Source organism: Phyllostomus discolor, chromosome X, assembly GCF_004126475.2.
Source record: "Phyllostomus discolor isolate MPI-MPIP mPhyDis1 chromosome X, mPhyDis1.pri.v3, whole genome shotgun sequence".
Classification (NCBI taxonomy): domain Eukaryota; kingdom Metazoa; phylum Chordata; class Mammalia; order Chiroptera; family Phyllostomidae; genus Phyllostomus; species Phyllostomus discolor.
The window spans coordinates 71385617-71410375 of record NC_050198.1 but is presented as its reverse complement, the minus strand read 5'-3'; the positions used below and the strand labels follow the sequence as shown (position 1 = coordinate 71410375).

At 38.2% G+C, this 24759-nt stretch overlaps 1 pseudogene; it reads left to right on the top strand.

Annotated features, from left to right (window-relative positions):
* The first annotated feature begins 11176 nt into the window (after window positions 1–11176).
* On the top strand, window positions 11177–14284 carry LOC114505518 (annotated as a pseudogene).
* Window positions 14285–24759: the final 10475 nt, after the last annotated feature.

The window sequence follows — 24759 nt, the reverse complement described above, 5'->3', positions numbered from 1 at the left end:
AGTTGCCTGGTTAGTTTTTCCTCAACACTTCAAAAATTAAGCTAACATTAATACACTGTCTTCCAGCTTCCAGTATTACACCAAAGAATCGCTGTTAGCTTATTTTTTGTTCCATTATAGATGATCTGATTTACCACTCTTATTTATATGTAAGAATGCTTCTTTGCAGCAGGTGTTATACAGTTTCAATATGGAGAAGTGTGGATTTGTTTTTATTTGTCCTGCTTGATAAATAATAGTACTTCATTTGCATGTGCATTCATGTCTTTCATTAGTTCTGGAAAATTCTCAGCCATTATTTGTTTTTCAAATATTGACTCTCCTCCATGCTTTCTCTTATCTGCCCCTTGGAACTAAATTTAACATGTTAGAGCTTCTCAATGTATCCTCTATGCCTCTTAACTCTCTTTTTAATTTTTTAAAAAGGTTTTATTTATTTATTTTTAGAGAGGGAAGGGAGGGAGAAAGAGAGAGAGAGAAACATCAATGTGCGGTTGCTGGGGGCCATGGCCTGCAACCCAGGCATGTGCCCTGACTGGAAATTGAACCTGTCATGCTTTGGTTCACAGCCTGAGCTCAATCCACTGAGCTACACCAGCCAGGGCTCTCTTTTTAATTTTTAAAAAGATTTTATTTATTTATTTTCAGAGAGAAGGGAAGGGAGGGAGAAAGAGAGGAAAAGAAATGTCAATGTGAGAGAGAAACATCAATTGGTCACCTCCTTCCACACTCCCTACTTGGGACTGAGACAGAATGCACAACTCAGGTACCTGCCTTGCCCAGGGAGTCCAGCCAGTGACCCTGTGCCACATTGAGAGAGCCACATTGTCCAGGGCTCTCTTATTTCTCTTTAATGTTTTCCATCTTTAAGGCTGTGTTCTGGATCATTAACTTAGACCTGTTTTCCAATAAAGTAACTCTGTGTTCAGTGCCCAATTTTCTGATTAATGTATTTAATGAATTTATTGAATTTTTAATTTCAGTAACTTATATTTTTATTTCTATAAGTCCTATTTGCTCCTTATGTGGGTCTACCTGGTCATTTTGATTGTCTGTTGTTGCTTGCTCATTTTTGTAGTAATTTCTTTAATTAAATATTTCTCTTATATTAATAACTTTACATCCTGCATCAGATAATTCCAATATCTGAAGGGTTTGGGGGATATTAATTTGTTCTTTATTATTTCTGCTGACCCATTCATGGTGGTTTCCTTCCTTATATGCTTGTTATTTTTTGTCATCATCATTGTGATTTTTGTTTCCATTTCCTTGATTACTAAGATTGAGCATCTTTTTCATATTTTATTTGGCCATTTGGATTTCCTCTTTTGTGGTGTTCCTGTTCAAATATTTTGCCATTTATCTTATGAGTAATCTGTCTTCTTCTTATTGTTTTATATATTTTGGACTAGATCTGGCCAATAGAAATAAAGTATGAGCCACATGTATAATTTTAAAATTTCTGGTAACCATTTTTAAAAAGCCAAATATGAACAGGTAAAATTAATTTTAATATACTTTATTTAACCCAATGTATTAGAGTTCTTCAGAGTCTTCAGAGAAACAGACAGAAATATATATATGTGTGTGTGTGTGTGTGTGTGTGTGTGTGTGTGTGTATGGAGAGAGAGAGGGAGAGAGAGATTTATTATGAGGAATTGGCTCACATGATGATGGAGGCTGAGAAGTCCCAAGAGCTGCAGTTAGCAAACTGGAGACTCACAAGAGCTGTTGGTGTAGTTCCAGTCCACAAAACCAGCAGAAGTAAGATCCCAAAAGAGCTGATGTTTCAGCTAGTGTCCAAAGGCAGGAAAGCACTGATATCCTGACCCAGCAGTTAGGCAAGAAAGAGGAAATTACCATTCACTCTTGGGAGGGTCAGCCTTTTTGTTCAGGACTTCAACTGATTGGATGGAGCCCATCCACATAGGAAGAGCAATCAGCTTGGCTCAGTCTCCCAATTCTAATGTTAATTTCATAAAATAAAACTCACAGACATATTCAGAATAGTATTTGACCAAATATCCGGGCACCCCATTACCCAGTTAAGCTCACACATAAAAGTAACCATCACATGCAATGTATCCAAAATATTTTCATTTCAACATGCAATCGATATAAAAATATTAATTAAATATTTTATATTTTTATGCCAGGTTCCCAAAATCCAGAGTGTAGCCCTGCCTGGTATGGCTCAGTTGGTTGGAGCATCATCCCATACACCAAAAGGTTGGAGGTTCCATTCCCAGTCAGTGTACATAACCTTAGTTGTGGATTTGATCCCCAGTTGGGGTGAATGTGGGAGGCAACCATTCAATGTTTCTCTCTCTCCATCTCTTATCAATAAACATGTTTTTAAAAATTTAAATAAAAACAGAGTGTATTTGACACACATAGCCCATCTCCATTTGGATGAGTCACATTTCTTGTGTTCAGTAACCACATAAGGCTAATGGCTATTGTATTAATTGTATTATACATAGTAGCTTGCCTTTTCACAGTCTTAATTTGTATCTTTTGATGAACAGAGGTTCTTAATTTACTTCAGTCCAATTTATCCATCTTTTCCACGATGATTAGAGCTTTTTGTATACTAAGAAATATTTCCTTACCATAAGATCTGAAGAATATTTTCTTCTCAGAAGAATTATTGTTATAACCTTCACATTTAGATTTATAATCAATCCACTTGGAATAGATTTTGCAGGTATGGAATGAGGTTAGGGTCAGGTTTCATATTTTCAAATATTGAAATCCATTTGAGCACCATTTATTGAAAACAAACAAACAAACAAACAAACAAACAAACAAACAAACTGTGTTTCTCCCCTGATCTGCAGGGCCACCTCAGCATATTTCAAGTGTCCGTATACATATGGGTCTATTTCTACATGTTCAATTTGTTGCATTGGTATATTTGCTATCTATGAACCAATACTAAATGAGTTACTATATCATATGGTAAATCATGGTTTTGGGTAAAGCACATCCTCTCATTCTGTTCTACAGAAGTGATTCTCAAAGTGTGACATCAGTACCAACTAGAAATTTATTAGAAATGCAAATTTCAGGCTCCATTCCAAACCTACTAAATTTGGAAGTCTGAGGGTGTAGCTAAGAAATTTGTATTCTAAAAAGCACTCCTAGTGATTGTGATACACTCTGAAGTTTGAAAACCACTGTTCTGGAACAGGGATTAAGAAGCTATGACTTGCAGGTCGAATATAGCCAGCTATCTGTTTTTGTACTTTAAGCTAAGACTTTTTCAAGTGACTTTTAATAAATTTTTATGAATAAAAATAAAATTTTATGATATTTCCATTAAGATTATACACATCATTACTTAGATGTAATCTTTTTAATAATTTTTATTGCATTTGTCCATTACCCTTTAGTCCCTTTATACCCTCCTCTCCCCCACAATCACCACCTTGTTGTCCATGTCCATGAGTCTTTTTTCTTTTTTGATCAATCCTTCTACCCCCCCTACCCACCCACTCTTAGCTGTCATCCTGCTCTATATCTATGAGTCTGTCTCTATTTTGCTTGTTACTTCAGTTTGTTCATTAGATTCCACATATGAATGAAATCATATGTATTTTTCTTTCTCTGACTGATTTATTTCACTTAGCATAATGTTCTCCAAGTCCATCCATGCTGTTACTAAGGGTAAAACTTTCTTTTTTTTATGGCCGAGTATTATGCCATTGTGTAAATGTCCCATAGCTGTTTCATCCATTCATCTACTGATGGATACTTGGGCTGCTTCCATATCTTGGCAATTGTAAATGATACTGCAATGAACATAGGGGTGCTTATGTTCTTTCGAATTAGTATTTTGGGTTCCTTCAGATATATTCCCAGAAGTGGACCACTGGGTCAAAAAGAAGATCCATTTTTAGTTTTTTTATATATCTCCATACCACCTTTCACAGTGGCTGAACCAATCTGCATTCCCACCAACAGTGCAAAAGGGTTCCCCTCGTTTCACATCCTCACTGGCACTTGTTGTTTGTTAATTTATTGGTGATGGCTATTCAGACCTGGGTGAGGTGATAGCTCATTGTGGTTTTAAACTGCATGTCTCTGATGACTAGTGATGTTGAGCATCTTTTCATATGTGTATTGGGCATCTGTATGTCCTCTTTCAAGAAGTGTCTATTGAGGTGATTTGTCCATTTTTTAATTGGGTTGTTTGGTTTTTTGGTGTTGAGTTTTGTTGCTGTTAAGTTCTTTATAAACTTTGCATACTAACCCCTTATGAGATGTATCAGTAAATATGTTCTCCCATTCTGCAGGTTGTGTTTATTTTATTGATGGTTTCCTTGGCTGTACAAAAACTTTTTAGTTTGATGTAGTACAATTTATTTATTTTTTCTTTTGTTTCCCTTGCCTAGGGGGATATATCTTATAAAATATTGTTATGAGTTATGTCTGAGATTTTGCTGCCTATATTTTCTTCTATGATTTTTATGGTCTCTGGTCTAACATTTAACTCTTTGATCCACTTTGAATTTATTGTTGTGTGTGGTGTACAAAGATGGTCTAGTTTCATTTTTCTGCATGTGTCTGTCCAATTTTGCCAATGCCATTTATGGAATAAACTGTCTTTAGCCCATTGTATATGCTTGCTTCGTCTGTCAAATATTAATAGACTATAAAATTGTGGGTTTATTTCTGGGCTCTCTATTCTGTTCCATTGATCTATGTCTCAGTTTTTATGTTGTTTTGATTACTATGGCCTTATAGTATACTTCGACATTAGGTAGAGTGATTCCTCCAACTTTATTCTTCTTTCTCAGGATTGCTATTGGTATGCGGGTCCTTTTGTGTTTCCATATAAAGTTTTGAAATATTTGTTCTAGTTCTATGAAATATGTCTTTGGAATCTTGATAAGAATTGCATCGAATCTATAGATTACTTAGGGAAGTATAGACAGTTTAATTATGTTAACTCTTCCTGTCCATGAACATGGTATGTGCTACCACTTATTTGTACCTTCTTCAGTTTTCTTCTTCAGTGTCTTATAATTTTCCAAGTACAGGTCTTTTACATCCTTGCTTAGATTTATTCCTAGGTATTTTATTCTTTTTGAGGCAATTGTAAATGGAATTTTTCAAAATCTCCCTTTCTGTTAATGGAAGAATTAACATCATTAACCTGTCCATACTACCAAAAGCAATCTATAGATTCAACATAATCCCTATCAAAATAACAACAAATTTCAAAGATATAGAACAAATATTTCAAAAAGTTATATGAAACCATAAATGACCTCAAATAGCCTCAGCAATTTTGAGAAAGAAGAACAAAGTAGGAGGGATCACAATACCTGATATCAAACTGTATTACAAGGCCTCTGTAATGAAAACAGTATGTTCCTGGCATAAGAACAAATACATGGATCAATGGAACAGAATAGAGAGCCCAGAAATAAACCCAAGTCTCTATGGTCAATTAATATTTGACAAAAGGGGTAGGAGCATAAAATGGAGTAAAAATAGCCTCTTCAACAAATGGTGTTGGGAGATCTGGACAGCTACATGAAAAAAATGAAACTCGACTACCAACTTACACTACACACAAAAACGAACTCAAGACGTATAAAAGACTTAAATATAAGTAGTAACACCATAAAAGTCCTAGAGGACAACACAGGGAGGAAAATCTTATATATTTTACACGGCAATATTTTCACCAATATATCCCCTAAGGCAAGGGATATAAAAGAAAGAATGAACAAATGGGACTACATCAAATTAAAAAGCTTCTGCATGGCTAAAGAAAACATCAGGAAAATAAAAAGGGAAACAACAGCAAGGGAAAACATATTTGCCAATGATACCTTGGACAAGGGTTTGATCTCCAAAATATATAAAGAACTCACACAACTCCACTCCAGGAAGATAAACAATCCAATTAAAAAATGGGCTAAGGACCTGAACAGACACTTCTCCAAGGAGGACATACAGAGGGCCCATAGGCATACAAAAGGATATTCAACATCACTGCTCATCAGAGAGATGCAAATTAAAATCACAAGGAAGTGTTCTAGCCAATATGGAGGTGTCGGTAGAAACTCTTTTCTTCCTCACACAACCAAAGGAAGGATACTAACCAATTTAAAAACAATAAACAACCAGAACTGCCAAAAAATCAAACTGCATGGAACTCTGACAACCAAGGAGTTAAAGAAACATTCATCCAGACCAGTAGGAGGGGCAGAGATGGGCAGCTGGGTGGGCAGAGAAGACCCACAGCAAAGTGGTGGACCACGTTGGTGAGGCAGGGTTGGCTGACCAGGACACTAAAGACTCTAAACTTCTAGCTGTAAAATACTGTGGGGTTGTGAAGGCAGGAGAAATTCCCACCCTCCCAGGAAAGTTCATTGGAAAGTGGGGCTAGAGGGGAGCTAGCAAGTGGCATTGTTCCCTCTCTGACCCCTCCCCCACAGGCAGTGCCACAAAGCAGCAATGAGGGTTGCCCCACCCTGGCAAATACCTAAGACTCTATCCCCTTATGATGTAACAGGTGTGCTGCGACAAAGAAATATGGCCCAAATGAGATAATAGATCAAAACTCCAGAAAAAGAGCTCAGCAATGAGGAGATAGACAACCTATTTTGAACTCTATGCAGAGTTCAAAACATTGGTAATCAGGATGCTCACAGAACTGATTGAGCTTGGCCACAAAATGAAGGAAGGAATGAAGGCTACTGAAGGAAAAATAAAGCAAAATATACAGGGAACCAACAGTGAAGGGAAGGAAACCAGGACTCTAATCAAGATTTGGAACAAAAGGAAGAAATACCCAACCAGAACAGAATGCAGAAACAATTTTTTTTTAAAAAATGAGGAGAGGCTTAGGTATTTCTGGGACAACTTTAAGTGCTCCAAAATCTGAATCATAGGGGTGCCAGAAGGAAAAGAAGAGCAAGAAATTGAAAACTTCTTTGAAAAAAATAATGAAGTTAAACTTTCCCAGTCTGGTGAAGGAAATAGACTTCCAGGAAGTTCAGGAAGCCCAGAGAGTCCCAAAGAAAGTTGACACAAGGAGGGACACATCAAGGTACATCATAATAACATTAGCCAAGATTAAAGATAAGGAGAGAATCTTAAAAGCAACAAGAGAAAAGGAAACAGTTACCTACAAAGAAGTTCGCATAAAACTATCAGCTGATTTCTCCAAAGAAAACTTGCAGGCAAGAAGGGGCTGGAAAGAAGTATCCCATTCAGGTCATGAAAGGCAAGGACCTATGTCGAAGAATACTCTATCCCACAAAGCTACCATTTAGAATGGAAAGGCAGATAAAGTGCTTCTCAGATAAGATCAAATTAAAGGAGTTCATCATCACCAATCCCTTATTATATGAAATGTTAAACATTTACCTGAGAAATAGAAGGATACCAAAAACTATGAACAGTTAAAAAACAACAAACTCACAACTATCAACAATTGAACCTAAAAAAACACAAAAACAAAAACTAAGCAAACAACTAGAATAGGAACAGAAGCATGGAAATGGAGATCACATGGAGGGTTATCAGTGGGTAGGGGGAAGGGAGAATTCAGGGGAAAGGTACAGGGAATAAGAAGCATAAATGGTAGGCATAAAATAGGGGGAGGTTAAGAATAGTATAAGAAATGGAGAAGCCAAAGAACTTACATGTACAACCCATGGACATGAACTAAGGTGGTGAAATGCTGATGGGTGGAGGGTTCAGGGTGAAGGGGGGTAAAGGGGAGAAAAATTGGGACAACTGTAATAGCATAATCAATAAAATATACTTAAAACATAAGATAAAACACACACACACACACACACACACACACACACATATATATATGTTTTTAAAAAGCACAACAAGATACCACTTTACACCAGTCAGAATGGCCATCATTAACAAATCAAGAAAAAAGTGCTGGAGAGGTTGCGGAGAAAAGGGAACCTTAGTGCACTGTTGGTGGGAATGTAGACTGTTTGCCACTGTTGGTGGAAAACAGTAAGGAATTTCCTCAGAAAACTAAAAATGGAACTGCCTTTTGACCCAGCAATTCTGCTGCTGGGATTATACCCTAAGAGCCCTGAAACACCAATCCAAAAAAACCTATTCATCCCAATGTTCATAACAGCTTTATTTACAATAGCAAAGTGCTATAAAAAGCCTACATGCCCATCAGTAAATGAGTGGATCAAAAAACTGTGGTAAGTTTACATGATGCAATACTACACAGCAGTAAAAAAGAAGGAACTCCTACCTTTCATGACAGTATGGATGAAACTGGAGAGCATTATGCTAAGTGAAATAAGCCAGGTGGTGAAAGACAAATACCATATGATCTCACCTATAAGTGGAACATAATCAACAAAATGAACAAATTAGCAAAATGGAATGAGAGACATGGAAATTAAAAAAAAAAAAAACCTGACAGTGACCAGAGGGGAGGGGTGAGGGGGATAACAGGGGAAAGAAGGAGAAGGGTCATGTCAAGGAACATGTACAAACGAATCAGGGTCAAGGACCATGGGATAGGAATTGTCTTTGGAAGCAGGAGTTGGACAAGGCAGGGAAGAGCAACAGGGGGAAAATTTGGGACAAGTGTAACTGAACATTTTTTTTTTTAAAGTGGTGGTATATTTGTACAATGGAATACAATACAGCTATAAAAAAGAAGGAAATCTTACCTTTTGTGATAGCATTATGTTAGGTGAAATAAGCCAGTTGGTGAAAGACAAGTATGATATGATCTCACTTATATGTGGAATCTAATTTAAAAAATCAACAAAATAGAAACAAAGACATGGATACATGGAACAGACTGACAACTGTGAGAGGGGAGGACTGATTGTGGACCTGGATAAAGAAGGTGAAGAGATTAAACAAAAACAATATAGATAGATATAGATATAGATATAGATATAGATATAACACATGACACAGACACAGAGTGGTGATAGACAGAGGAAAAGGGGGGTGGGAGTAGGAGGAGGTGGGCAAAGGTGGGGAAATGGGGGCAGAAAGGGACTTTGTTTGGGGCAATGGGCATACGATGCAGTGTGCAGATGATGTTTTGTTGAGTTTTATAGTTGAAACTTGAGTGATTTTGTGAACCTATGTCACCCTGATAAATTCAATTAAAAAAAAGGATAATGCTCTCAAGGTCCATCCCTGTTGTCACAAATGACAGGATTTTCTTCTTAATCATGACTGAATAACATTCCATGGATTGCATTTCAAGACTAAAGGTCAGCAATGAGCAATTTCCACTGGACAGATTAGGAAGGTTAACTAAGTCCAGAGCAGTGGGAAGGGCCTAGTAGCTAGGGGACAAAATCCAAGGGCACAGCCACTGCTGCTTTTTCTCTTCCTCATCCCACAGAGCAAACAAGCCCTTCCTTTACCGCTTCCCCAGGCGCATACACCTGGGCCTTTAAGAAGGTCCAACCCTTGTCGAGATTCAAACCATTAGCCTTAAAGAAATCAATGTGGAAGGTATGGTGACATGGACTTAGAGATACAAGATCTTAGTTTACTTTTAGCTCCATCACTACCTAGTGGTGAGACCTTGAGCATTTCTGGGTTGCACTGTTTTCATCTGGAAATGGGGGAAATTGTTTTCTTACCTTCATTCACATGATTGTTGTGAGGGTGAAATTAGATAATAGGGAAGACACGCTGGTGTTGAGTAATAAGCATGTTGGACCCAACAGAATGACACTTCCAATTCCAACATAAATACTTCACAGTTGTGTGACGTTGGGGAAGATACTTAACTTTTCAGAGCCTTTGTTTCTTAACCTGTAGATTGTATAAGTAATATCAGTCTCACAGGGACATTGTGAGGATTAAATGGCATAGTGTTTCGAAGTGCCTGGCCTCTAATAGTCACTCAAGCAGTGATAATTATATTACCAAATATAGGTGATAATATTTTATAAAATTATGTATAAATAGACCAGGAGGGTGCACAATGGGAGGAATTCCTGCTTTTTTTTCTTTAAGAATGTGACCCTTCTTTATAAGAACTGATTATCCTGGCTCTTGACCATTCCATCTTTAAATTCAAGATTCACAATAATAGTTTTCAGAGAAGCTAGGGATAGCAGTGTGTTATAAAGGGTTGAAAAGAGATGTCTGCAAAGTGGGCAAAAACCTCTAACTCTACCTTGTAATCCACCTCCCAAATAAGGTTCTTTAGGAATTAGCTTAGGGCTCTCATTTCCTCAATCAAAATACATGGTTCTTTTTTAAAAATATTTTATTTATTTATTTTTAGAGAGAGGGGATGGGAGGGAGAAAGAAAGGGAGAGAAACATGGATGTGCAAGAGAATCGGCTGTCTTTTGCATGCACCCCAATGGGGGACCTGGAAAACAGCTGAGGCATGTGCCCTGACTGGGAATCGAACCGGGCGACCTTTCAGTTTGTGGGAAGATGTTCACCCACCGAGCCACACCGGTCAGGGCATGGTCTTTATTTTTTTTAACTTTATATGCACAGCATTCTTCACATGTTGCATGATTGAGTGTTTGCCCATTAGAATGTTTACCACTCTTCAATCACCCGTGTATATTTTTGTGAAACACTGGTAATTTTCATAACATATTTATTTTAATTTCATTTCTATTGTAACTCTATGTTCCTTCTTAGTGGAAGTGTCAACATCCTCACTGCTTTTATATGTAACAGATATATATTAATAATGTTCCTTAAACTGCTCAAACCTAAGCAAAATCACTGCAAACAAGCCTGATGAACACCAATGCCAGAGACCAAAATGACAGTCAATAATCATCTGCTGGTGGCAGAGAGTTGATGACATTTGGCCTCCATATAAGTTTGTGGCTCTAAGAAATGTCTCAAGTAGAGGAGTTTCTGTATGTCTAGGGAACTTACTATATGCCAAGCATTGTGCCTGGGTCCAGGAATGCACTGGAGGCAAGACACACTTATTCTCTGCTCTCCCCAAATTTTCAATGTAACAAAGGGCACAGATCAGGAAATGGGCACTTGCCATGCAGTGTGCGGAAATGATGGGGAGCTATAGAAGCACAGAAGCAGGTCATCTACCCAGACTTGGAAAGGAGAGGAAGCTTCTGGAGGAAGTGATATCTAAGCTGAGATTAGAATGAGTACAATTAACTGACAGGTAAAGATGGAGAGAAGAAGATCCTATGCAAGGAACACAGACTGTTCAAGGAACTGAAAGTACTTCCATTCTATCCGATACAAATTGCAATGAGGAAGACTGGAGAGGTAAGTAGGACCTAGGCTTCACTGGGCCTTATAAGCCATGGGAATGAAGCAAGGAGTAGTTGAGTGCTCTGGAGGGAGACACTTAAGGGTTTCAACTGTCTATTTTACTTAGTAGTGTGAACTTGGGCCAATTACTTCAGATTTTAAGCCTTAGCTTTCTCATGTGTAAAATGAAGACAGTACTCTAATCATACCTACCTCATAGGCTTAAGTATTAATGAGGTAGTGCACATAAAATACCAAACACATAGAAGGTGCTCGATAAATATTAGCAGTTATCATTTGTATATTATTTTATCTAATATGAACTTGATATACTTTGGTTCTTGGCAATTTGGTGGTCTCATAGATTTGTATAGGATATATGTATGTATGTATGTATGTGTATATACACACACACACACTTTTTTCACATTACTTTTTAATCTTACTTTTGTTGATTATAAAACAGAGATTTTTACACATGATATAGTTCTATTCGGCCTTTTTTTTTTCTAATTTGTCTTCCATGCTTATAATACCATTATCATTGCCTTCACAGTGACAGTGTCTTTTGTTTTTCTCATTCTTCTTTATGTTTATTTTTTAAATTTTATTTGATTTTTTAAAAATATTTTATTTATTTTTAGAGAGAGGGGAAGGGAAGGAGAAAGAGAGGGAGAGAAACAGCAATGTGTGGTTGCCTCTTGCTCGCCCCCCACCGGGGACCTGGCCTGCAACCCAGGCATGTGTCCTGACTGGGAATCGAACCAGTGACCCTTTACTTTGCAGTCTGGCACTCAGTCAACTGAGCCATACCAGCCAGGGCTATGTTTATTTTTTATTGAGTTTATTGGACTGACATTGGTTAATAAAATTATAGAGGTTTTGGGTGTATAATTCTATAACACATCATCTGTACATTGGTATTGCTTATTCACCACTCCAAGTCAAGTCTCCTTCCATCACCATTTATCCCCCTTTTTCCTCTCGTAATTATAATACTGCTGTCTATGAGTTTTTTCTTAATCCCTTCACCTTTTCCACCCAGTCCCCAAGGCCCCTCCCGCCTGACAGCTGTCTGTTTGTTCTCTGTATCTATAAGTCTGTTTATATTTTGTTAGCTTATTTTGTTCATTAGATTTCACATATAAGTGAAATCATACTGCACTTGTCTTTCTCTGACTGGCTTATTCACTCAGCATAACACTGTCCAGATCCATCCATGATGTTGCAAAGGGTAGGAGCTTATTCTTTTTTATGGCCATTGTGCAAGTGTACCATAGTTTTTTTTTATCCATTCATCTACTGATGGACACTTAGGCTGCTTCCAAACCTTGGCTATTATAAATGATGCTGCGATAAACACAGGAGTGCATATGTTCTTTAGAATTAGTGTTTTGGTTTCCTTTAGATACATTTTCAGAAGTGGAGTTACCTCAAAAAATTAAAAATGGAACTGAGTTAGGACCCAATGATTCAGTCTTCTGAAAGGTGCTGCTTCTGTCCCTTCCTGCTTCTTAAATTTTAATTGATATACTGAGGAACGAGCGCCCTCTGGTGTTCAACTTTTATCACTCCAACAGATAATGTCCCATTAATTGTGGTCAAGGTCCCTGCCTATTAGCTATGGATAGAAACCCTCAGTCTAGGAGAGGTTGAGGGCTCATAAAACTGTAGGTTTCACAATATAAAACCTCTGGAAATTATAAAATGTCCTTGTCTTTGAACTTTCAAAAGTATCACACTCTTACTAATATACAGTCCACAAAAATGTATTTGTGCACAAAGATGATTACATGCAGAGAGACTTTCCTAAAAGAAAAGTCACAAGGATATGAAGACCTGGAATCAAGGCCTATGTACCCACTATTACTATGTGGTCTTGGGAAAGTCCTCCTCCCAACTGGGCCTCCCATTTTTAAACTGAAAAGGTTAGATTAGATCTATGTTTCACAAAATATGTTTTGTAGAATACTCTATTAAAATTTTGAGGTATCACATACACACAAATGAGAAAGGAGAGGCTGCATTATCATGTAAATTTGGAGAGCAAGGGTTCAACAAAATAAAAATATTGTTTTTTTTTAACTACAGGACTTCGCAGAGTATAGGCAGTGCTAATACACGATTATGAATTTGCAAGCCATGGCTATGGCTTCCCAGTATCAGTTGACTGCAGAACCTTTGCTGGCAGAGCATCTTGCAGTGCCAATATTCTAGGGAAAATACTCTTGAAAATGCTGGTCTGTACCATAATTTTATTTGGTGAATCTTCTTGATCACTGAGTCTTGTTTTCTGGATAAAGCCAAAGTCAGGCAACCATTCTGCTAATGTTAGTTAGAACACCAAGTCATTGATAAGGAAAATCTGACAACAGAGGAGGAGGTACACTTCCAGAAACACCTTAAAGAAAGTCAGTCAGGATAGTACTACCTACATGTCTTGAGGCCAACAATTTAAAGAAAAGCTTTTGGGGCTTCTTATTTCCTGGGGTTTTTGCTGGGACACTAGTGCCTGTGTGTATGCCTGTGGCCACTGCATTTATAACACCAGCCCTCTGAAAAATTTGACTTTTATTACATTCAACTGCAAAGCAGATCGAAAATGTGACAATGCTGCAAAGCAGAAGAGGACCTCTGGTGGACATTTGAGGTGATGACAAATGGATTGTGATAGCTGCAAAGAGGAAGGATTCAGAATTGTTGGTTATGAATTAAACTCATGGCTAATTTGATACTCTAGATACCATGCTTGGCGAGAAGGGGTACAAGACTCACCCAAACCTTATATTTCAGATTTGTGGGAGGTTACTTTTTCATAGTACTAAAATGTCATTTTGGGGGTGATTCACATAATGCTGCAGTTGGAGAAGAAACTTGAGCTCAGACTTGAGGATGACGCTCGAGCCAATGCTTGCCGGTTCTATTCCCATCTCCCTCACTTCATCCCCTCACTGGACCCCAGACCAGGTCACTGGGAGCAGGGATAGACAGTGTGGGTGTACGATGTGAGCACTTTTACAGGGGGTGAAAAGAGGTCCTGAAGTTCCATCAGTTCAACATAAAATTTATTGAGAGTGTTTTTCTGTAAAAGAAAAGAAACAGAAAAGGAAAAACATCGGACAACAATCATGACCATAACTTCTTAATAATAATAACAAGAGTGATAATAATAGTTCATGTTTTTTGGGAGTGCTATACGCCAAGGTGCTGTGCTAAGTGTCTTCATACATGTTATCTTACTTGATGTTCACAACAACCCAATACGAAAGTTGCTATTTTTTATCATCTCCATTTTAAAGATGAAGAAACCGAGTTTGAGAGAGATCGAACAATGTACTTATGGTTACATAGCTACTAATCACAGAGCTGGGATTAAAACTCTGGCTGGCTACTGCCAAAGCTAGTGTGCTAAGTATGTCACAGTTAGGGTTATTAATTGTCCAAACTGAGATAATTGAGAGTGAAGACAGCTCTAAAAATACTATGTGGTTTTAGATATTTATTTTTTCCACCAAAAATTAGTTTTACTATATTGGTGTGCAAAAACCATGGTCAAAAGTAATAGCTGTCATTTTAAAACGATCTGTGTATATTTAAGCAAGAGATAAGTTATTCACAATATATTGATTATCTAAACATTTTAAACTATCATAAGTAATTATTGTTATATATTCACATAGTCTGATCAATTTCTTAGCACTTCTTTTTATAATAATCACTGATATTTTTAAAACTGTATTTTTCAATATGATTTTATTATTTTTAAATTTTTAAAATAAAATTGCCTGCAATCATTTTCAAACTTGCATTTTACGGCTAATATATTTGAAGTTGTTCACACCTCTGATTGGTTTAAATCTGTAAATCATAGAGTATTTTTAACAGAAAATACTATGTCTGCAGGTGCTGAAGTACCCTGTATATCATCAAGACTACTAAATAGAGGACATTTACAATTATACTTTTAAAAATACTGAAGTGTGTAAATATTTAATCTCAGATCTTCTCACAGAAATTGTCTATTTAATATATCATTCTTCAACAATTATTTTCACAAGACAAAACTCATTTAGAAGTTGTTTCTGAAAGGAACCCTCATATACTTCTGGTGGGAATATAAACAGGTGCAGCCACTATGGAAAACAGTGAGGAGTTTCCTCAAAAAAAAAAAAAAATAAGAATAAAGTTACCATATGACCCAGCAATCTCTTTTCTGGGTATCTACCCAAAATTTTTTAAAACATATTTGTAAAGATATATGCATCCCTAAGTTCATTGCAACATTATTCACAGTATCTGAGGCAGGGAGACAACCTGTGTCCCCTGAAGAATGATTGGATAGAGAGGATGAGGTATATATATACAATGGAATACTTCTCAGCCATAAGAAAAGATGAAATACTGACACTTCTGACACCATGGATGGATCTTGAGAATATCATGCTGTGAAATAAGTCAGGTGTGAAAGAACAAGAACCTTATGATTTCATTCCTATGTGGGATATAAAACAGAAATCACCAAATAAAATTCATAAACACTGACAGCAGTATGGTGGTTACCAGAGGGAAGGGGAATGGGGGGAGGATGAAGAGGATAAAGGGAGTCAAATATATGGTGATGGAAGGAGACTTAACTTTGTGTGGTGAGCACAGAATTCAATATACAGATGATGTATTACAGAGTTGTACACTTGAAAGCTATATAATGTTATTAACTAATGTCACCGAAATCAATTTAATTAAAAAATGTTGTCTCTATGTTTCTTTAAAAAAGTTCACTGAATGTGAGATTTCCGGCCAAGATGGAGGTGTAGGTACATGCACTGTGCCTCCTCACACTACCAAAAGAAGGACAACAACAAATTTAAAAACAAAAAACAACCAGAATGGCCAGGAAATCGAACTGCATGGAAGTCTGACAACCAAGGAGTTAAAGAAGAAACAGTTATCCAGACCAGTAGGAGGGGCAGAGATGGGAAGCCAGGCAGAGAGGACTTGCAGCAGGGCAGCAACTGGAGGACTGGGGTGGGCAAGGTGGTGGCTGGCAGTCTAGGCAGTCCCACATTTGTGTGCAGATAAACCAGGAGAAACAACTGGGAAGCAAGATAGACCATGCAACCCAGGGTTCCTGTGTGGTGAAATTAAGCCTCAAAACCTCTGATGGAAAAAACCTGTGGAGGTTGTGGTGGTGGGAGAAACTCCTAGCCTCACAGGAGAGTTCTTGGAGGGTCCCACAGGGTCCTAGAACATACACAAATCCACCTACCCAGGAATCAGCACCAGAAGGGCCCAATTTGCCTGTGGGTAGCAGAGGAAGTAACTGAAAGCTGGCAGAGAGCTGAGCAAGTGACACTGTTCCCTCTCAGACCCCTTCCTCACAGACAGGGCCACAATGCAGCAATGAGGGTTGCCCTGCCCTGGCAAATACCTAAGGCTCCATCCTTTACTACATAAGAGTTGTGCCGAGGCAAAAAAAAAAAAAAAAAAAAAAATATATATATATATATATATGGCACAAATGAAAGAATGGATCAAAGCTCTAGAAAAAAATACAACTAAGAGACAAAGAGATAGCCAACCTATCAGATGCACAGTTCAAAACACTGGTAATCAGGATGCTCACAGAAATGGTTGAGTATGGTTGCAAAATAGAGGAAAAAGTGAAGGCTATGAAAAGTGAAATAAAGGAAAATGTACAGGGAATGAACAGTGAAGGGAAGGAAACCAGGACTCAAATCAATCGTTTGGAGCAGAAGGAAGAAATAAACATTCAACCAGAACAGGATGAAGAAACAAGGATTCAAAAAAATTTGCAGAGGCTTGGGAACATCCGGGTCAACTTTAAAAATCCCAACATTCGAACCATAGGGGTGCCAGAAGAAGAAGAGGAAGTGCAGAAAATTGAAAATTTATTTGAACAAATAATGGAGAACTTCCCCAATCTGGCGAAGGAAATAGACTTCCAGGAAGTCCAGGAAACTTGGAGAGTCCCAAAGAAGTTGACCCAAGGAAGCACACACCAAGGCACATCATAATTACATTACCCAAGATTAAAGATAAGGAGAGAATCTTAAAAGCAGCAAGAGAAAAGGAGACAGTTACCTACAAAGGAGCTCCCATAAGACTATCAGCTGATTTCTCAAAAGAAATCTTGCAGGCAAGAAGAGGCTGGCAAGAAGTATTCCAAGTCATGAAAGGCAAGGACTTACATTCATGATTACTCTATCCAGCAAAGCTTTCATTTAGAACGGAAGGGCAGATAAAGTACTTCCCAGATAAGGTCAAGTTAAAGGAGTTCATCATTACCAAGCCCTTATTATATGAAATGTTAAAGGGACTTATCTATGAAAAAGATGATCAAAACTGTGAGCTGTAAAATGACAACAAATTCACAACTATCAATACTGAACCTAAAAAAAAAAAACAAACTAAGCAAACAACTAGAATAGGAACAGAAGCATGGAAATGGACATCACATGGAGGATTATCAGCAGGAAGGGGTGGGAAGTGAATGGGGAAAAGGTACAGAGAATAAGTAACAGATGGTAGGTACAAAATAGACAGGGGGAGGTTAAGAATAGTATAGGAAATGGAGAAGCCAAAGAACTTATATGTATGACCCATGGACATGAACTAAGGAGGTGGGGGAATGATGGTGAGAGGGTGTGTGAAAGGCAGAAGGAATAAAGGGGGGAAATGGGACAAGTGTAATAGTATCGTCAATTAAATATATTGAAAATCATAAGCCCTCTTAATTTCATTCCATTCGGTTACAGAATAGAAATGTATCCAATTAAAATTTTATCCAATTAAGAAATATGAACTTGGCCCTGGCTGATATAGCTCAGCTGTTTGGAGCATCATCCGTAGACTGAAAGGTCGTGGGTTTGATTCCTGCTCAGGGCACATACCCAGGTTTCAGGTTCTATCCCTAGCAGGCGCCTATGAGAAGGCAGCCAATCAATGTTTCTCTCCTACATTGGTGTTTCTCTCTGTTTCCCTCTCTCTCTCTTTTCCTTCCTCTCTCTCTAAAAGCAATGAAAAAAATGTCATTGGGTGAGGATAAAACAGGCAGAAATAGGAGCTCTATCAAAATGTCAAGTGTTTTCCCAGAAGTCAAGATACCCCAAAGCACAACTACACAATTTCACAATTAAATTCCATTCATTGTTCACCATAATTTGTTCCAAACCTTTTTTAGAGATACATTTTAATGCCTCCCTGAGCTTCGTAAAATGAAAACATTGTGATGTTTTCATTAACTACAATTTGCTAAAAGCTTTAAAAGCCAAAGGGATTTTTTAGCATTCTATTTGTTGAACATTTTTAAAAATATATTTTATTGATTATGCTATTACAGTTGTCCCATTTCCTCCCTCATTCCCCTCCACCCTGCACACCCTCTCCCACCCACATTCCCCCTCCTTTAGTTCATGTCCATGGGTCATAAGTTCTGTAGCTTCTACATTTCTCATACTATTCTTGCTCTCCCTGTCTATTTTCTACCTAGCATCTATGCTACTTATTCTCCGTACCTTTTCCCCCTCTCTCCTCCTCCCACTCCCCTGTTGCTAACCCTCCATGTAATCTCCATTTCTGTGGTTCTGTTCCTGTTCTAGTTGTTTGCTTAGTTTGCTTTTGTTTTAGGTGTGGTTGTTAATAATTATGAGTTTGCTGTCATTTAACTATACATGTTTTTTATCTTGTTTTTCTTAAATTCCTTTAACATTTCATATAAGGGCTTAGTGATGATGAACTCCTTTAACTTGACCTTACCTGAGAAGCACTTTCTCTGCCCTTCCATTCTGTGATAGCTTTGCTGGATAAAGAAATCTTGGATGTAGGTCCTTGCCTTTCATGACTTGGAATACTTCTTGCCAGCCCCTTCTTGCCTGCAAGGTTTCCTTTGAGAAATCAGCTGACAGTCTGATGGGAACTCCTTTATAGGTAAGTGTCTCCTTATCTCCTGCTGCTTCTAGGATTCTCTCCATTTTAATCTTGGCTAATGTAATTATGATGTGCCTTGGCATGTTCCTCCTTGGGTCCAACTTCTTTGGGACTCTGAGCTTCCTGGACTTTCTGGAAGTCAATTTCCTTTGCTAGATTGTGGAAGTTCTCCTTTATTATTTGTTCAAATAACTTTTCCACTTGTTGCTCTTCCTCTTCCCCTTCTGATACCCCTATAATTCAGATGTTGGAACGTTTAAAGATGTCCTGGAGATTTCTAAGTCTTTCCTCATTTTTGTGAATTCTTGTTGCTTCACTCTTTTCTGGTTGGATATTTCTTTCTTCCTTCTGGTCCACTCCATTGATCTGAGTCCCAGTTTTCTTCCCATCGCTATTGCTTCCCTGTGCATTTTCCTTCATTTCACTTAGCGTAGCCTTCATTTCTTCATCTAATTTGAGACCAAATTCAACCAATTCTGTGAGCATCCTGATTACCAGTGTTTTGAACTGTGCATCTGATAGGTTGGCTATCTCTTTGTCACTTAGTTGTATTTGCTGTGGAGCTTTGATCTGTTCTTCCATTTAGGCCATGTCTTTTGTCTTCACATGCCTGTCACATATTGAGGGGTGGAGCCTTAGGTGTTCACCAGGGTGGGGCAACCCAGTTGCTGGGTTGTGATGCTGTATGTGGGGGCATGTGGGGTCTGAGAGGGAACAATGGTGCTAGCTCCGCTCTCTGTTGGATTTCAGTGCCTTCCACCACTTCCCCCAAGCAAACTGGGCTTTTCTGGTGCTAATTCCTGTGTGGGTGGGTTTGTGCACATTCTAGGACCCCATGGGTCTCTCCAACGAAGTCTCCTGTGAGGGTGAGAGTCTCTTTCTGCACTTCAGCCCCCACAGGTGTTTTCACTCAGTTCCCGGAGGCTCTATTTCCTGGCGCTGGGACCCTGGGACTACTGGGTCAGCCAGCCGCCTTGCATACAATGCCTCACTGGGTCTTCCCTTTGCCACCCAGAGCCTGGGGTCTGCCAACCGCTGCCTGTGCACCCAGGGTTCACCCGCTGCAGTGCTGCACACCCGGGGTGCCTTGCATGCCTGGTGCCACTGCTTTTTGTGCCTTGACCCCTCTCTGCCCTGCTGCCCAACTCCACCCTTCCTACCAGTCTGGATGAATGTGTCTATTTTAACTCCTTGGTTGTCTGACTTCCATACAGTTCAATTTTCTGTCAGTTCTGGTTGTTATCTTGTTTCTAAATTGTTGTTGTCCTTATTTTGGTTGTGCAAGGAGGCACAGTGTGTCTACCTATGCTTCCATCTTGGCTGGTATTTGTTGAACATTTTGATTAAACATTTCCAACTGATGTTAAACAGAATAACCCAAAATTTAGAGAATTCTTTAAAAAAAAGTCCAGTATCACTGTAGGACACTTAGGTGGACTAACAAAATAGTTCTTCAAAAGCTCAAATATTTCTAGAATCTGATGATGCATAGCGAAGAGAGAAAGCACATGCTGCCATGCTGTTTTTATGTCTTATTTTTTTGGCTACTCAACATGAACTTTGTCACATCCAAAAATATAGTTCAGATACTAATTGTGTCTATAGAAAAATATATTTGTAAAATTGATGCTATAGCTCCTTTCACAATTGGATTAATATTGCAGTTGGTTTGGATGCACATATCAATTATATCTGCACTATAGGCAATCTCAAGAATAGTCCTTTTGTACAGATTTCTTAAATGAGTAAGAACATTTTTTTAATCCTCACCTGAGGACACGATTATTGATTTTAGAGAGAAAAAAGGGAGAGAGTGAGGGAGAGAAACATCATGAGAGAGAAACATCAGTTGCCTCACACTGTGCCCTGACCTGGGACCGAACCCAAACCTAAGCGTGTGCCCTGACTGGGAATTGAAACCATGACCTTTTGGTTTATGGGATGATGCTCCAACCGAGCCACACTGACCAGAGCAAGAACTTTATATTTATATAAAAATTTTCCTCTGCTAAAATGTGTGTTCCTATTATCACTGAAAAAAGACAAATATTGCCCTGACTGGTGTGGCTCAGTTGGTTGGGCATTGTCCAGCAAAGTGAAAGGTAACTGGTTTGATTCCCAGTCAGAGCACATGGTTGGGTTATGGGTTCAGTCTCTGGTATGGGCGCATACAAGAGGCAACTAATTGATGTTTCTCTCTCACATCAATATTTTTCTCCCTTTCTTTCTCTCTCCTTTCCCTTTTCTCTAAAATAAATAAATAATATATAAAAAACAAATATTTTTATCTTCAATGGTAACTTTTGTTACTGAATTCAGTGTTTTTGTATCATTTTCATCTGAATTAACTTCCAAAGTTGTTATTTGATTTCACACATGGGATGTAATACTTAAACCATTATTAATTTCACTTCTCATCTATTTGAAGCACAGGAAGACACTGATATAAAGTTGGTGTCATGGATCCATTTGTTTGGCTAATTCAGCCAACACTTTAACAGCTACTGCTTCATGTTTCATATATGCATAAGGAAATTGAGAATAAAACTAAGCAAAATAAGTTTAGAAGAACAACCATTTGATTTACATGACAAGTTATGCTTCACAGAGTTATATGTAAACCTTCTGTATCTGTATGTGTGTTTTTTGAGCACAGGAAAATACATCTTCTGAAATAGATGCAGATGCTTCTTCAGCAGACAGGTCTGCTGGTTTTTGTGTGGTCAGTTATATCACTGTAGCCTTCATGGGTGTTAGGCAGCAATTGACATTTTCATGAATTCCATGTACATCATCAAATTTAGTGCCTGAATTTTCATAAACACATGTCTTCATTTATTTGTGCTCATTACTGCTAAGAGGATTTATTGCAAAATAGAAAAGCATTATCAAACAATAAAATAAATAGCTGTGGATTTACCACATGCATAAATTACAAAACCACTATTGCATGAATGTTCAGAATGCTCTCTGTCTATACTGTATGCAGGGCTGCTTATCCCCTATTTCCCAAACACATTTCATATACATCTAACCTGTAATTCTCCACATCTCCCATTAACCCTGCCAACTGGCAACCCAACAACCTCTGCAACTTACATCTGGAATTTGCATGCCAAGAAACAACTGGCCAATATACCAAGTGGCAGGCAGCTAGACAATGTCAAATTCCTTCTCCACCACTACCTGAGAACTGAGGTTAGTAGCTGTCCCTAGCTGCTGTTATCTGGGCACCAGCCCTTTTATCAGTGAACTCTGTGCCTGCTTTACAATATGAGGTTAATTATGTTATATCTGGAAAGGGTTAGGAAAAGAGGATTATCACTGATTCTCTTTCAGGTTTCATCATGTAAGAACCAAAGAGAGAACAAATTCTGTAGAAATTGCAAGTTCAAGGAGACCTAATAAACCCAAACCACATTATTTTAGCACAACTATCAATTGTAATAGTTCTACCTTTTCCCACAGCGTGGGTGGAACTGGAGAATATTATGCTAACTGAAATAAACCAGGCAGTAAAAGACAAATACCATATGATCTCACCTATAAGTGGAACCTAATGAACAAAATAAACTAACAAAGAAAATAGAACCATAGGCATGGAAACATGGAACAGACTGGCAGTAACCAGAGGGGCAGAGGGAAGGGGATAATGGTGGAAACAAGGGAAAGGAACTAGTCAAAGAACATGTATGAATGACCCATGGACATGGACAACTGTGGGAACTGGCTGTGAGTGCAGGGGTGGAGTGGGCGAAGGAGTGCAAAGGGGGGAGATTTGGGACAACTGTAACAGAATGACAATTAATAAATAAAAAAAATGTAAGTCTTGACAGGTGTGACTCAGTTGGTTGGTTGTAGTCCTGTAATCTGAATCATCGTGGGTTTGATTCCTGGTCAGGGCACATGCCTAGGTTGCAGGTTCAGTCTCCAGTCTGGGCATATATGAAAGACAACTGATTAATGTTTTTCTCTTACATCTATGTTTCTCTCTCTTTCTCCTTCCCTCCCCCTCTCTCTAAAAATAAGGAAAATCTTTTAAAACATAAAAATAAAATAAATTATAAAATGTAAGACAAATGCTAAATTAGATGAGATGCAGGAAAATGGTGTCAACTAAGACCGTCCAGAAACCAAGAATGTATAGTCACCCTGGTTACACCACTTCTCACTGCATTATCATTTCTTTAAAAATTTTTTTTATTTTAATCATTGTTCAAGTACAGTTTTCTCCCTTTTACTCACATTCCTGTCCACCCACCCAACCCTCCCCACTTTCCTCCCAATACCACCCTCCCCCTAGTTTTTGTCCATGTGCCCTTTAAATTTGTTCCTGTAAGCCTTTCCCATTCCCCCTTGAAATTCCCTCCTCTCTCCCCTCTGGTCACTGTTAGCCTGTCCTCTATTTCAGTGTCTTTGGTTATATTTTGCTTGTTTCTTTGTTTTGTTGTTTAGGTTCCTGTTAAAGGTGAGATCATATGGTATTTGTCTTTCACTGCCTGGCTTATTTCGCTTAGCATAATGCTTTCCAGCTCCATCCATGCTGATGCAAAGGGTAGGAGCTCCTTTCTTTCTGTTGCATAGAATTCCATTGTGTAAATGTACCATAGTTTTTTGATCCATTCATTTACTGATGGGCATCTAGGTTGCTTCCAGCACCTAGCTATCGTAAATTGTGTTGCTATGAACATCGGGGTGCAAAGGTTCTTTTCTATTGGTGTTTTAGTGTTCTTAGGATATAGTACAAGCAGTGGAATTGCAGGGTCAAAAGGCAGATCCATTTTTAGTTTTCTGAGGAAGTTCCATACTGCTTTCCATAGTGGCTGTACCAGTCCGCTGTCCCACCAACAGTGCACTAGGGTCCCCTGTTCTCCACAACCTCTCCAACACTTGTTGTTTGTTGCTTTGTTTATGATGGCCATTCTGACTGGTGTGAAGTGGTGTCTCATTGTGGTTTTCATTTGCATCTCTCTGATAGCTAGCGATATTGAACATCGTTTCATGTGTCTTTGGATCTTCTGTATGTCCTCCTTGGAGAAGTATCTGTTCAAGTCCTTTGCCCATTTGTTAATTGGGTTGCTTGTCTTAGAGTGTAGTCATGTAAGTTCTTTATATATTTTGGAGATTAAACCCTTGTCTGAGGTATCATTGGCAAATATGTTTTCCCATACAGTTGGTTCTCTTTTTATTTTGATACTGTTTTCTTTAGCTGTGCAGAAGCTTTTTATTTTGATAAGGTCCCATTTGTTTATTCTTTCCTTTATGTCCCTTGCTCTAGAGGACATGTCAGTAAAAAAGGTTCTGCGTGAAATATCTGAGATTTTCCTACCTACGTTCTCCTCTAGGACTTTAATGGTATCACGGTTTATATTTAAGTCTTTTATCCACCTTGAATTTATTTTTGTATAAGGTGTAAGTTGGTGCTCTAGTTTCATTTTTTTTTTTTTTTTGCACGTAGCTGTCCAGTTCTCCCAACACCATTTGTTGAAGAGGCTATTTTTACTCCATTTTATGTTGCTGCCTCCTTTGTCAAATATTAATTGACTGTAGAGACTTAGGTTTATTTCTG